Source organism: Oryctolagus cuniculus, chromosome 16 (assembly GCF_051225735.1).
Source record: "Oryctolagus cuniculus isolate XC-2025 breed Fujian yellow rabbit chromosome 16, ASM5122573v1, whole genome shotgun sequence".
Classification (NCBI taxonomy): domain Eukaryota; kingdom Metazoa; phylum Chordata; class Mammalia; order Lagomorpha; family Leporidae; genus Oryctolagus; species Oryctolagus cuniculus.
The window spans coordinates 81414224-81428143 of NC_142882.1; the positions used below are offsets into that span (position 1 = coordinate 81414224).

Genomic DNA, 13920 nt, shown 5'->3' on the forward strand with positions numbered 1-13920 from the left:
GCAAGGCTGCCTCAAAGTGCAGAGAGTGGTCTCAGCCTGACAAATAGCAGGCAGATGGGGACCACAGGTCCTACCATTACATGATAATGAGTTTTGTCAACAACCAGCAAGCTTGAAAGATGACGCTGAACCCAAAATGAAAACCACTACCCTAGCTAATGCCTTGATTGCAGCCCAATGAGACCTCGGGCAAAGAAGCCACCTATGCCATGCCTAGACTTCTAACCTAACTTCTAACCATAAGAAGCCAAGTAGGTTTGTGGCACTGTGTTACACAGCAATAGAAAACCAATATGCCACACTCATTTTACTGGATAAAATAAATATATAAATAACTGGATATATTGCTTGATATTTCAGCAGAATGCTCTCAGGAAAACTCTAGTAGATACCACTTTGTGAATCTGACACAGTTTCAGATACAGGAGAAAAGCAGCAATGATGAAAAATAAAAAAAGAAGCAATGATGGCCACGACTTCTATCAGTATAGGACCACATGTGAGCTGTCTGCACTACATAACCCCATTACCACTCTAAGGCTCAGGAATGAGGCCTCCACATGACTGTTTACACACTTTATGCTGGTCTCCACCCAGGTTTGTTTATCTCACACCATTATCAGCACCTGCTTTGTGCCGGCATCGTCATCCAGGAAAGTAATCTATACTTGAGTTTTCCGCACGTGGCAAAGAAACTGTTCCAGAAAAGTTTCAAGTTTCCAATGTTTGGGACAAACTACTAAAATGTGATCTGGCCAGCTCTGTTACAAGCACGAGAGAAAGCAGGGTGCAGGCCCTTCATAAAAGAGATGGGGAAATTGGCCTTGCTGAGCTCACAAGAACAGAAAGGGTCTGATTCCAAGAGGGATCCAGTCAAGGTCCACTGTCTGGTGAAAGTGCCCACTGCCTGAAGACAGCTGCAACTCCTGATGACTCTTAGAAAAAAAGCATGGAGAAAACAGTGGACCCCAGTGATGAGAGAGGTCTCTTGAGGACAGACTACACCTGTGCCACTCCCCAGCACCTGAGTCTTCACGTGACTCTTTCCATCAGCCTGTCAGCAATCTACATCAACACCTCCCCTAACCAAACAGAATTTTTCTTTCTACACACACACACACACACACACACATACACACACAAATGCTATGGTCAATGCAGTAGAAAATTCAGTATAAAATAACTAACATCATATACACAAGGTTCTTAGAAAATCAAAGGAAAATGTCGAGGATGGGTGGGAAGAAAAAAAAAAGACTAGGCATGGATTTCAAAAAAATTTTTGTGCCAAAATAAACTTATCTTTTAATTAAATTTTGCCATGAACATTTTGAAGTACCGTCCTGTTAAGAAAACTTATGACAGAAGCATGATACGTCAAATTGTAAAAACATCAGTGGAAACTCCCTAAACTCAAAAAGACAGATGTTCCAACTACCAAATAGTAGCACTTTTTATCCACTACTTTCATGTGCACCCTTAGAGCCCACATTCTTGGCCTGTGTTCCAATTGGTCACTAAGAAAAAGAAGGAATCCTTGGAAGGTAATGGATTCCAGTTCACAGAGCAGGAAGCATAAACCAGCCAGGAAACATCCAGCTGTTACCAGAATTCTAGGATTTTTTTTCTTCAAGAATGTAAAGGAGAATCCTAAGAGGACAAAGAAATCTTCCTAGCAGGGCTTCCACTGGCCAAAATGTGATTATTTGTTTGAGCATCAGAAGGAAAAATTATATTATGGTCAAATGGAACAAGACCACAAGCTCATTATGACTACAAAAGAGCAAAGTTACTATGAAGGGCAAATGGCAGTAATAACATAAAAGAATGATGAAAATAATGGGATGTGGTTAGTTTGAACACAGAAAATGGTTGAGTAGGTAGTGGTAGAAAAAGTAGGAAATGTATCAAGAATAGAGCAGTTAATCAGGGCCACGGGGCAAGAGCCTACACAGCACAGGCACAGGAAGGGCAGTGACGTTGCCTGCTCCCAAAGTGATAGCTCAGGACCACAGGAGGAGCAGAAAGGATGGGTAGTGTTGGGCCAGCAATGTTTTACAAAGAACACATCTGCTGGATGGTAAAGCAAATCTACGTGAAGCCAATGTGGAAGGCGTATTTTAAAAAAGAAGTAGAATTTTAACAAGATACATGAAATTCAACCCTCAAAAGGAAACAGCACAACTACCAATCAGATCTGAATCTCTAATTTGGAAAAAGCAACCAAGACCCTCAATAGACCACGGCTCAGATCCAGTAACCTGGCTATTCTGAGAAGGCTCTGTTCTACTTGTGGCTCTGTAAAGACGATTCTACCTCATCAAGATACCAAACAACAACCACCACCACACAACAACAACAACAACAAAAGACCCACATTACCGAACCCCTCGGAAGGAAGCTAAATAAATAGGTCTATAACCCTAGGAAGATAGAAAATGGAACAAAAGTAACGTAGAAGTACTAATGAAATTAATTAAACCCACAGTGTTGGTGTTTTAAAAATAGGGTGAGTGTAAGTGTACTAATACAATTTGCAATCATCATATTTGTCTGTTTTCTTTGTTTGAAGTGTCTGAAATATGTTAAAATCATCAGTCACACCAAATCAGCATGTGAAATTAGAGGATTTAATTAGGTCTGTAATCAATGCTTAAATAGAGAAAGACGAATCGCTTTGCAGAATTATTTTTATAAGCAACATACAGTTTCAAGGCTGTGGGCACTTGGCCAAATACAAAGGGCAGGAGCTGTGGCTGCTCCAGGCCCCTGGGCCATCCCACACACCATCAACTTTCACTGTCCCTTACACATACTGTGTCAGTGCCTACAGCCTAAGAAGCCTCCCCCACACCAAGCCACAGCTTGTCCTCAAAACTACCCTTGCAAAGCCCTTGTTGATCAAATCCCACCCACCCAGACCAATTCTATATTAAGAATTCACGTCAGTGACTATGCATTTAGTGTGCTCCAGTATTTTCCTTATGGTAAACTACAATGATTCTTTCTGTGAAGCTTCAATTTCAACAACGTGACTCCTCCACAGGACAAAATCTGTCTCATATTCATCTATTCTTAATCCACTTTTAGCCCCCTTCAAATCTCCTCTTGAAGGATCTAGGAAAGATGTGTTGACCCACTTGTGGAAATTACAGGACTGTCACAGGTTAAAATTGGTTTTCTCAAATCATGAGGCTAGAAGAAAAGACCTTTGGTCCTTCTGCCCAAGGCCAAACACAGTAGATAAAGGTGCTGCCCGTTCTAACAACACATTTCAATAGTAATGGGAATTAAGGATATATTTTCTGTTTTTTTTTTTACACTTATTTGTTCCATTTAGAAACTCAAATGACAGAAATCATGTAAGTGGGGCTGTCTCATCATACTTGAAGACAAAGAAATTACCACAAAAAATTAAACATCTGCTCTTTTATTTATTTCAAGTTCAGTAGAATCTAGAGTTCCAAACTAGGTTTGAATCATTTAATTTGGTCCACTTATCATCAACAGGGGTATGTTCAGACTCAACGCTTGGTAAAAATTGTTAAAAATTCAAACAGAGTTAGAGGTTCCAAAAGTCACAGTTGACATACAATTTTAGCTTAGCGCTATGTAAAATCCAGACAACTGTCTCCTGAACTCACAGCAGTAGATCTGAAAGAGCACAACTTAATTCAGTTAAGGTAGGCATTCATTCAAGTGAATTCATTCCACAGTCTCGGTTGAAGGCAAACCCTGGAAAAAATTGGTTTAAAGGACTCCAAGTTGACCCAAAGCAAATATGCATCAGGCAGTTGCTAGGTCCTGGTCTTTTGACTTTCAAATTCAAAAAAGAAACATCCATCACAGGTCTGATGCAACACTGTGAAATAAGCAAATACTCTGACAGCCTCTTCATTTGTTTTTCCCTTTGTCCATTACTCCATTGAGGGCTTAACACCTTTCCCCTACTCAATAACATAATAACGTTTCTCACCATTGCTCCCCACAAAAAAAATCAATTACAAGTTCTTGAGTATTACCTCTCCCAGAATTATTTGAACTGTAAGCACAGTGAAACAAAAAACTCCCACCCCTATAAAAGTAACTGTAGGCAGGGGCCAGTGCTGTGGCGCAGCAGGTTAAAGCACTGACCTGAAGCGCCAGCACCCCTTATGGGTGCTGGTTCTAATCTCAGATTCTCCACTTGTGATGCAGCTCTCTGCTATGTCTTGGGATAGCAGTGGAGGATGGCTCAGGTACTTGGGCCCCTGCACCCACAAAGGAGACCGGGAAGAAGCACCTGGCTCCTGGCTTCGGATCGGCACAGCTCTGGCCATATAGCCATTTGGGGAGTGAACCATCAGATGGAAGACCTCTCTGTCTCTACCTCTCTCTGTAACTCTTTCAAATAAATAAAATAAATCTTTAAAAAAAAATAACTGCAGCTATCACAGCACACACAAGGGAAAGGTATTTTGGAGGCAAAGGGTGGTAGGAGGAATTTCTAATGTCACTGGAATTAAAACCCAAGACAGCTGCTTTCATCCAAACCTGTAAGATCTAATAATACACTGTTCTCTTCAGGCTGGTAATCTCTGTTCTCAATTGTGTGTGTGTGTGTGTGTGTAGAGACGCTAGTACAAATGGCTACATGGAACAAAGACATAGATGTATACATCTGTATACATGTAGTGGGGATATATGCACTAGTGTGTTTTCACTTATAGCTGTTTTATCTGAACCAAGATCTTGCGTAAAATCACATTCAAGATATTAGCTAACATATATGCAGGCGTGCTGCTCACACGAGTCAGAAACAGAACAAGCCACTTCAGCTCTGTAGGCCTCAGTCTTCTAAGCTGTGAAATGATGCAGCCAAGGCAAATGGCCCCTCAGATCGTTTACGCATCTAATATTCTACTAGGAACTCTCTGTAGGCAGCAGTTTCCAGCTGGTAAATGAAACGACGAAGATAGGTACCCACCACAAACATCTCTCTTGACGTCTCAGGTCTTCTTGGATTTCTCTTAACACTGAAATCCTGGCAGTTTCTCATTGGAGGAAACCATGGGTGTTCTGGCTGAGGAGTTATTGTCTACAGGACAGTACACATTGTAGGATACCTGGCAACCCTGTTCGTGTCTACCAAATGCTAGTCAGGCTTCTATCACAGCCAACAATGTCCTCACTAGGAACCACATCATTCTCAGACTGCACCTCATATCATCATTTAAGCAAAGGTTGCCTCATTTTTTCATGAATGCGTCTACGGAATTTGCTTTTACCTGTCGGGCTTCTATTTCTGGGGTGGGAGGACACCTGTGTTTTGTGCTCTTTCTTGTTGTTAATTGTATTTCCATGACCAGACTGTAAACACCTTGGGCATACAAACCATATCTTCTGTGTCTTTAGTGTCTAAAATACACTAGAAACTGGACATAGGGGCTGGTGTTGTAGCATAGTGGCTAAAGTTGCAGCATGCATTGCCAGCATCCCACATGAGCACCAGTGCATATCCTAGCTGCTCCACTTCCAGTTCAACTCCCTACTAATGGCCTGAGAAAACCAGCAGCAGATGGCTCAAGTATGTGGCAGACCTGTAAGGAGCCACCTGGCTCCTGGATTTGGCCTCACCCATCCCTGGCCATTGCAACCATCTGGGAAGTGATGGAAGTCATCTCTTGCCCCCTATCCCCAACACTGACTTTCACATAAATAAACCAATCTTTTAAAAACAAACTGGGTGTGAAATAGGTATTCAGGTAATATTTACTCAGAGATGGACTGTTTCCTTTATTATAAGCCTTCTCTTTTAACTAAAAACCATTCCTTCAAAAAATTAGGCCTAGGAAACTACATAAAAATGAACCACCTTCTGGGCTGAGATCCTTTCCAGTCAATGAAAATGCTTTCTCCAGCTGTTTTCACTCACCAGAATTTCAAGGTCTAATGTATTGTGATTGCATTTTAAAATGCTTATTTTTCTACTGACTGGTTTCTCTGGGGTCTGACCTAATTTCATTTGAATCCTGAATTCATCAGCTAATGGACACAGTTGAAAGGAAAACTCTTGGGGACGTTACATTCCCTTCTGCTGCTTCAGCGGCTGTAGTTTGGTTACAACCCTTCCTGGGCTTCCATGCTGACCATCCACAGGATTGATAACTATTTTGCTAAATCTATAGGTAATGTTTAGCTGGTCTTCCCAGCAGTTTAAGTTTTGGTGTATGTTGCTAAGGTAATAGTTGGTTTCTCTTCTGTTATAATTTTATTCCCGAGATTAGATATATGAGATATAGTTTTGTTTATAGGCTCAGAGAGATGCAAGTATCTACTGACCTCTAGGTTTGTCACGTTGTTTAAATCATAATTCTCAATTTAACATAAAGATTGTGAACACTCCTAGACAGAGTAAAGTTATCACCTCTATGAGTATCATTGGCTGTGTCCCCTACAGGGTTTACAGCATGTTATCTTTGGGAAGCAGGCTTTCATCTGGAATATTCTTTGACCCCTTGCTGCTCACAGACCAGCAGCACTGGCATCCCCTGAGGTCTCACGCCCATCACAGTCTGAGTCACAATCTGAATCTTAACAAGATTCCCAGGAGATCTGGGTACACAGTGAAGTTTGAGACATAGTGCTATCAACCATGTAATGATAAGTTCTGGCTGTTATGGTCAAATAAGTGATTGAGATTGTGAGAGAGGTCAAACCTTTCAGAGGTAAAATTTGTTTCAGTCTCCAGAGACATTAGGATTGGTAAGAATATCCTACTCCTTGGGTAACATTTTTGCCCAAACGTTCCCAACAAGATCATGATAATTTCAGATAATTTTCTAACATCATTTTGAACTCTGAAATGAAGCTGTTCAATAATATACACCAAATATATTTGTGAACTTAAAAAAAGCAATGGGATTGGAGTCGAGAGTGAAGAAAGAATGCACATGGGTTGCAACAGCATCTGTGGCTTTCCTTCCTGAGTGGAAATGTACGCACAGGGGTTTCCAATATAAAAGTGCTCTTTTGCCATTGGTCACTGTATCTAGTAAAAGAAGAAAATTGCTACAAAAATTATTTTTTAAGGAGAACTGAACCCCAAATCTGGCTTCTCTTTTTATTCTCCAGGGTTTATTTGGTGATTTAGGAGGAAAAAAAATAAGAGGGAAACCACTTTAGGTTCGAGAAAAGAAATTCAAAAAGAAAACTGAAATTTGTGAAGAAGACCATGTATCTTCTATGGCAAACAGGCTCATGGCCTGTATGGCACAACTGAACATTTCCCCTGCCAGACTGGACAAAGCACACACACTCCTACTCCCATTCTGTGGAAAGCCAGGTGAGCTGCCTTTCAGCCACTGTTTCCACTAAAAAGTTCTTACATGCCCCCAAAAGGCCAGAGGGAGAAAGAGGATGCATAAATGTTCTGACTCCTATATGCTATCCACAGTTACATGCTGGTTAAAATTTTATCGTGAGTGCCGACACTATGGCACAGCAGGTAGAACTGCTGCCTGTAGTGCCGGCATCCCACATGGGCGCCCGTTCAAGATCCGGCTGTTCCACTTCAGATCCAGCTTTGTGCTACGGCCTGGGAAAGCAGTAGAAGATGGCCCAAGTCCTTGGGTCCCTGCACCCATGTGGGAGACCCAGAAGAAGCTCCTGGCTCCTGGCTTCACATCAGCACAGCTCCAGCCATTGCAGCCATCTGGGGAGTGAGCCAGCGCATGGAAGACTTCTCCCTCTCTCTGCCTTTGCCTCTCTGTAACTCTGCCTTTCAAATAAATAAATAAATCCTTTTTAAAAAATTTCATTATAGAAAACAGTCAGGTATGTGGCATCCATATCTTGTGGCCACATGAGCATACAGCAGTGGGAGGTGAAACATAAGAAGGAGTGTTGATACTGTCCCTCCCCCCAACATTTACAGCCAGAGGGCTTAGAACTGGGGCCCATGAAATGAGATACCCTATGCACAGCAAGGAGGAGACTTTGCTCTGAGAGACCACCAAGCAAAAGCCTATTCTAATCTACAAAATTCCCACAGCTGCAGAGAGGAAATGGAATGCCCATTCTCAACAGAATACAAGAATTAAGCTACACAAAGTGGCTCACACTTTGCATGGCTTATTAGTTTCTTCATCAAGACACTATTCCTTTAAATCTCCTATTCTAGAAAAGAAAACATCTTTGACGGCAAAGAGGGCCTTTTTCTCTCTCACAGAACATAAAGGTGTAAATATAGCTCTTCTTTCTGCTGGGTTTTGTCTCGGGTCCTACATGAGAAGGCAGTGTATTTTCAAAGCACCCTACGCCAAGCAGAGGTGTGAAATAGCCTGGCACAGGGACTGACTGATGTTAACCACAGCACTTTCAAAGCTAAAATCATCTAGCATGTCAAAAGCACTAATAACTAATAAACAAGACAGGATGACCTTGAAATCAAGAATACAGTCCAGGAAGCTTTCCACCTGTACACATATACTTAGTCTTTGCGGATTTTTTGTTGTTGTCTTTTGTTTTGAGGGAAAAAAAAATGCCTTCAAGGCTGCAGATGCTGCCATTGAAGGCTGTAAGAATGACAGTCTCAGTTGCCTTGTGAATCCTGTTTTGTTTCACTTCAGAGTTTCACTGAACCACCCTAGGTTCTTTGTACTGAACCAGGCTACTTCTTCCTTCATGTCTATACCTTTCAAATATCTGCAGTTCGCGACTGTGTCCCTCATGTAAGATAAAGCATCCAGAATGTACAGTAACATTAAAAAAAAATAGAAACCGAAAAGGATACACTACTGGAGGTACGACTCATCCATTAGGATATGAATTCTTTTCCCCTGGTAACCATATGAACAGCATTTAAAAATAAAGACTATAAATATTCTCAAAATCTTTCCCTGAAGAAGAAATAAGATTGTGTACTATCTTCCTACCCTTGAACAGATGGATATTTAAATAAATACAATTACATCTCTTCATATACAATAAACATCTTTTTGATAAAATTTAAATACATTATTAGTGCTTGAATAATTTAGTAGTTAATGTCAAGAGTGATGTTATAAAGTTCAACTATTTCCTGGTTTTCTTCTAATAAAATAAATCTAGATGCAAACACCACTAAAGAATTCAGAAAAATATAGGGCGTCACTCAATATAGGATTGACTTTTGAAGCTTTTAACATTTTCAGAGAATCATATATGGGTCACCAACCACACAGAGCTTATGAAGAGGAACACAGGGAACAATGAACCTTTGAGAAGAAAATGGAAGTTCCTTTCAGTGCAGCTTTAACAACTGGCCCTTCTATTGTGAGAGCTAAAATTCTCAGCAATGATAAATCTGACAACAGCCCATTAATAATAAAGTCCTAACTGATTTCCTGAAGGCTGGTTCTGCAAACCTCTCCTAGACAGAGAAGAGTCAATAGTGAATCCTAACTGAGCTCTCCTAGGTGAAGACAGCAGAGCAGTGGGACATCCAGACCCTGCTGCCTCTCTGCCACCTGAACGCGAACCCCAGAGCTTCACAAGAACTTCACTGTCAACTGCATATTTTTAGTGAGATCTCATTGAGCTGAGAAATAAACCGCTGTGGGGGCAAACATGTTATTAACTGGCCAGAAGAGTAACTCTGTAGACAAATGCCCTTCCAGAGCTTGCCAGATGATCAATAGAACACTGGACATTCTATTACATTCCACTGTTATGTGCTCAAACCAAAAAAAACATTAAACAGTCATATAAGTTCTATAATCAAGCAAACTGCAGAAGGATCTTGGACAGGAGAGAGGGAGAAAAATAAGAATTTCTACACAAGATGATGAAGGTGGCAACCTTTCACCAAGCTTTTACTATTTAAGTTACTATAAAATTGCTTTTAAAATAATTCCTCAATTAATCTCTACAGCAACTCTATGAGGGGCATATTACTATCGTCTCAGTTTTACAGATGAATAAATTGAGACATGTATGAATTATGTGGCATGTCCAAGGGCACAAAAAGAGATGGGATTTATCATAGGACTCGGACTACAGAGCTCAAGCTCTTGACCTCTGAGAAATCTTTCTAACATATCCCCTGTGACTTGTATTCTGAGAGAAATAAACAGACTTATCTGTAATGCATCTCTGTTGTCTAGCTGGTACAAACAAACTTTCAAAGCTGCTCAAAATAACTGCTCCATGGTTTGTGGCTTTTTTTTTTTAATCTAATCTCCCTCCTCACCATTACAAAACCCACTACCCAAATTTAACTTGCATTTGACTCATGTATTTCTGAATCAGCCTCACATGACAACTCAGGCAACAGGGGCCACCACTGTGGCACAGCGAGGTAAGCTGCCACCCGTGACGCGGGCATCCCATATGGGTGCTGGTTTCTCACAGCTGCTCCACTTCTGATCCAGCTCCCTGCTAAAGCAGCTGGGGAAGCAGCAAAAGATGGCCTAAGTACTTGGGCCCTTGCATCCATGTGAGAGACCTGGAAGAAGCTCCCAGCCCCTGGCTGCCATTGTGGCCATTTGGGGAGTGAACTAGCAGATGGAAGATCTCTCCCTCTCTGTAACCCCGCCTTTCAAATAAATAAATGTCTTAAAAAAAAAAAAAAACACACACCTCAGGAAACAACAGAGAAATAGTGAAACAGACATTAAGCAGTCAGACTCATTAAGAAGGATCCAGCCCGACAGGATGACTCAGGTGCTGGACATGGTCATCGTGACTTGGCCTCGTCCATATATGTTCCATTCCCCTGATTACTGAGTTAAAGGCATGGATATAAACTGTTGACTGACCCAGTCTAAGAACCATCAAACTGGCTGATGGCAAATAAATGGACAGCTCGGGGGACTGAACTTGGCTTTCTAAAAAGGATTCCCTGTCAGAAAAACCACATGGATTTAAGAGAAGCTGAATCAGAAAGAAGTCTGAGACAGAGAAAGCTGTACTGATGATGCTAGGCTTATGGCATCCGATGGCAAACTGCGTAACGAGGCGTCAAGCTTGCACCTTCTCCCATTCCGCTCTGTTTCAGAGGGCCCTGGAGTCTTCTGGTTGAATGTCCACTGGAAACAGGAGTAAGAAGTGAGAGCTGGCCTGGGGCAGGCATCAGGAGACAGAGCAGAGGTCGACTCTCACAGCAGCTAATGAATGGTAACTGACCAATTAGATGACATAATTTTCACAGTCCTTTCCAGGTGTGAGAGATGCTGATTCCATCAGAGAACCTCAACATGAGTCTTTGCTGATAAAGTTAGAGTTTATAAGTTTATAGTTTTGCATACAGTTATAGTTAGAACAGAGGACTCAAAGCACAATGGGTGAGACTCAAAGGTTAACAATAACAAAAGCCACAACCCAACTTCCCATTGAGTATTTCAGTAGATTATTGTTCTCTATTCAGCAAAGAATAAAGATGAAATATATTAGCACCCTCATCACCATGCTCAATTACCAGGCCATATAAAGAATCCAAATACAATATATCCACATTCTTTCCCTCAGTGCATTTCTAGTCCTTAGTCCTTGCCCTTTCTCACAGCCTATTATTTTTAGTATCTCCAAACCATCTATTATATCCATGTGCAAACTTGAGTTAGTGACATAATAAGGAGGGTTGGGGGAAACTGCTTTTTTTCCCATATAAAAATCCAAGCATGCATTAAAAAGGAATGAAATTTTGATACAGATTATAACATGAAAACATGCTGTGTGGGGCCGGTGCTGTGGTACAGTGAGTTAAAGCCCTGGCCTGCAGCACTGGTATCCTATAGGCACTCCCATTTGAGTCCCGGCTGCTCCACTTCCAATCCAGGTCTCTACTATAACCTGGAAAAGCAGCAGAAGATGGCCCAAGTCCTTGGGGCCCGGCACCCGCGTGGGAGACCCAGCAGAAGCTCTTAGCACCTGGCTTTGGATCAGCTCAGCTCTGGCCCTTGCAGCCATTTGGGGAGTGAACCAGTGGATGGAAGACCTCTCTCTCTGGCTCTACCTCTCTCTGTAACTGTCTTTCAAATAAATAAATCTCTAAAAAAAAATGCTGTGTGAAATAAGACAGACATGGAAGAACAAATATTATATTGATTCTAGGACAGGTAAATTCATGAACTTCAGAAGCAGAATAAGGACTACCAGGAGCTAGGGGGTGGGAATGGGGAGTTACTATGTAATGGCTGCAGTCTGTCACAATGGTAAAGTTACGGACATGGACAGTGATGATGGCAGCAAAACTCTATGAAGGTACTTGGTACCACTGATTTGTTAACAGAAAAAATGGGTGAAGTGGTTAGTTTTGTGCTATATATGCTTTATCATATAAAAAAATCTTAAGCATACAGTATTTCTTCCAGAATTACCAAAATGGGAGAAAAAAAAACTTGCCACAGAATTTCCCCTCAGAATATTTTCATAAGTAAATTGTAAGTTCCAAGAGAACAGGAACCAATTTGGTTTACTCATCATTATTACACAGTAGAGTCTTCCTAAATATCTGTTCAACACTTAAATACTTATAATAAAGTGCAGGAAAGATTCTCCTAATAGGAAATACAATTTTTAAAAAGCATCAAATGTACTAATCATTAGAAAGTACAATGGAACATATTCTGGAGGAAAATGCCAACACTACAGTACCCAAGCTCCAACAGGGAAGCAATGTTGCTATATTTCATCTGTATTCCCTTCACAGCATGCATTACACTGTCCTACATGTATGGAGTAGTGCATCTGTATTTCATCTGTATTCCCTTCACAGTGTGCATTACCTTGCCTCACATGTATGTGGTAGTGTAACTGTATCTCATCTGTACTCCCTTCACGGCTTGCACCACACTGCCTTACATGTATGGAGCAGTGCATCTGTATTTCATCTGTATTCCCTTCATGGCATTCACCGCACTGGCTTACATGTATGTAGTAGTACACCTGTATCTCATCTGTACTCCCTTCACAGCATGTCTTACATGTATGTAGTAGTGCACCTGTATTTCATCTGTATTCCCTTCATGTGTGTCTTACATGTATGTAGTGCATCTGTATTTCATCTGTATTCCCTTCACAGTGTGTCTTACACATATGTAGTAGGGCACCTGTATTTCATCTGTACTTCCTTCACAGCATACAACATCTTACATGTATGTAATAAGTGGCTAACACATTTTTGCACAATGAGAACAACTATATGTCTATAAAATCAATGTCATATTTCTGCTCTACTAATCCCCTTTTTAGAGATAGTTACTCTTTGTGGATGTATGGTTCCTTCGATCACAGGATGAAAAAATAAACTTCACAGCTTATACAAAGTGAAGGTAAAAATATAAATAGCCAAAAAAAATCACTCTCAGAAAAAGAAACAGAAAACACAGGCTACATAATCTTCTAAACAAAAAAAAGTTTATAGTTTAACCTGAATTTTCTCAGAAGTAGTAAATAACCAAAACAAAGCAAAATGTACACTCTACACTTTTTGGAAGAAAATTCAAATATTCATCCCAAAAATCAAGATCCAATCATTACTGTAAGTATTTGAGTGAACAGAGAAGTACACTTAAGTACTCTCACATCAGAATTTTTTCTTATACTAAATTATAACATATTATCAATGTACTTCCAAGCCTACCAAGTGTTCAGGTGTTCTTCCCTAAATTTACTTGTGTCAATAAATTATACAGAACTGGTTGATAGCCAATATGCAAGTTATTAACAATTCTCAACTAATATTCATCATCTACATCATTTACATTTTACTTGAAATACTAAGTCAAAGTCTACATAGACAGAATGTTTTTAAAGTAAAAAGTCAGATGTTGACAACTTTAACACTCAGCCCATAAATAACAGGTGAACGCACAGAGCCATGTAATATATTAGTCACACTCTAAACAATGTTAAAATGTGTCCTTCAACTTCAGCCTCTGTCCCTTACCAGATGCTGCG

The 13920-nt window shown here is 40.6% G+C and overlaps 1 protein-coding gene across 6 annotated transcripts in view; it reads right to left on the reverse strand.

The window, feature by feature from the left end:
* Positions 1 to 13920, reverse strand: part of CDK14 (cyclin dependent kinase 14) — a 724945-nt gene that overhangs the window by 481123 nt on the left and 229902 nt on the right. The gene's annotated exons all lie outside the window — the stretch shown is intronic.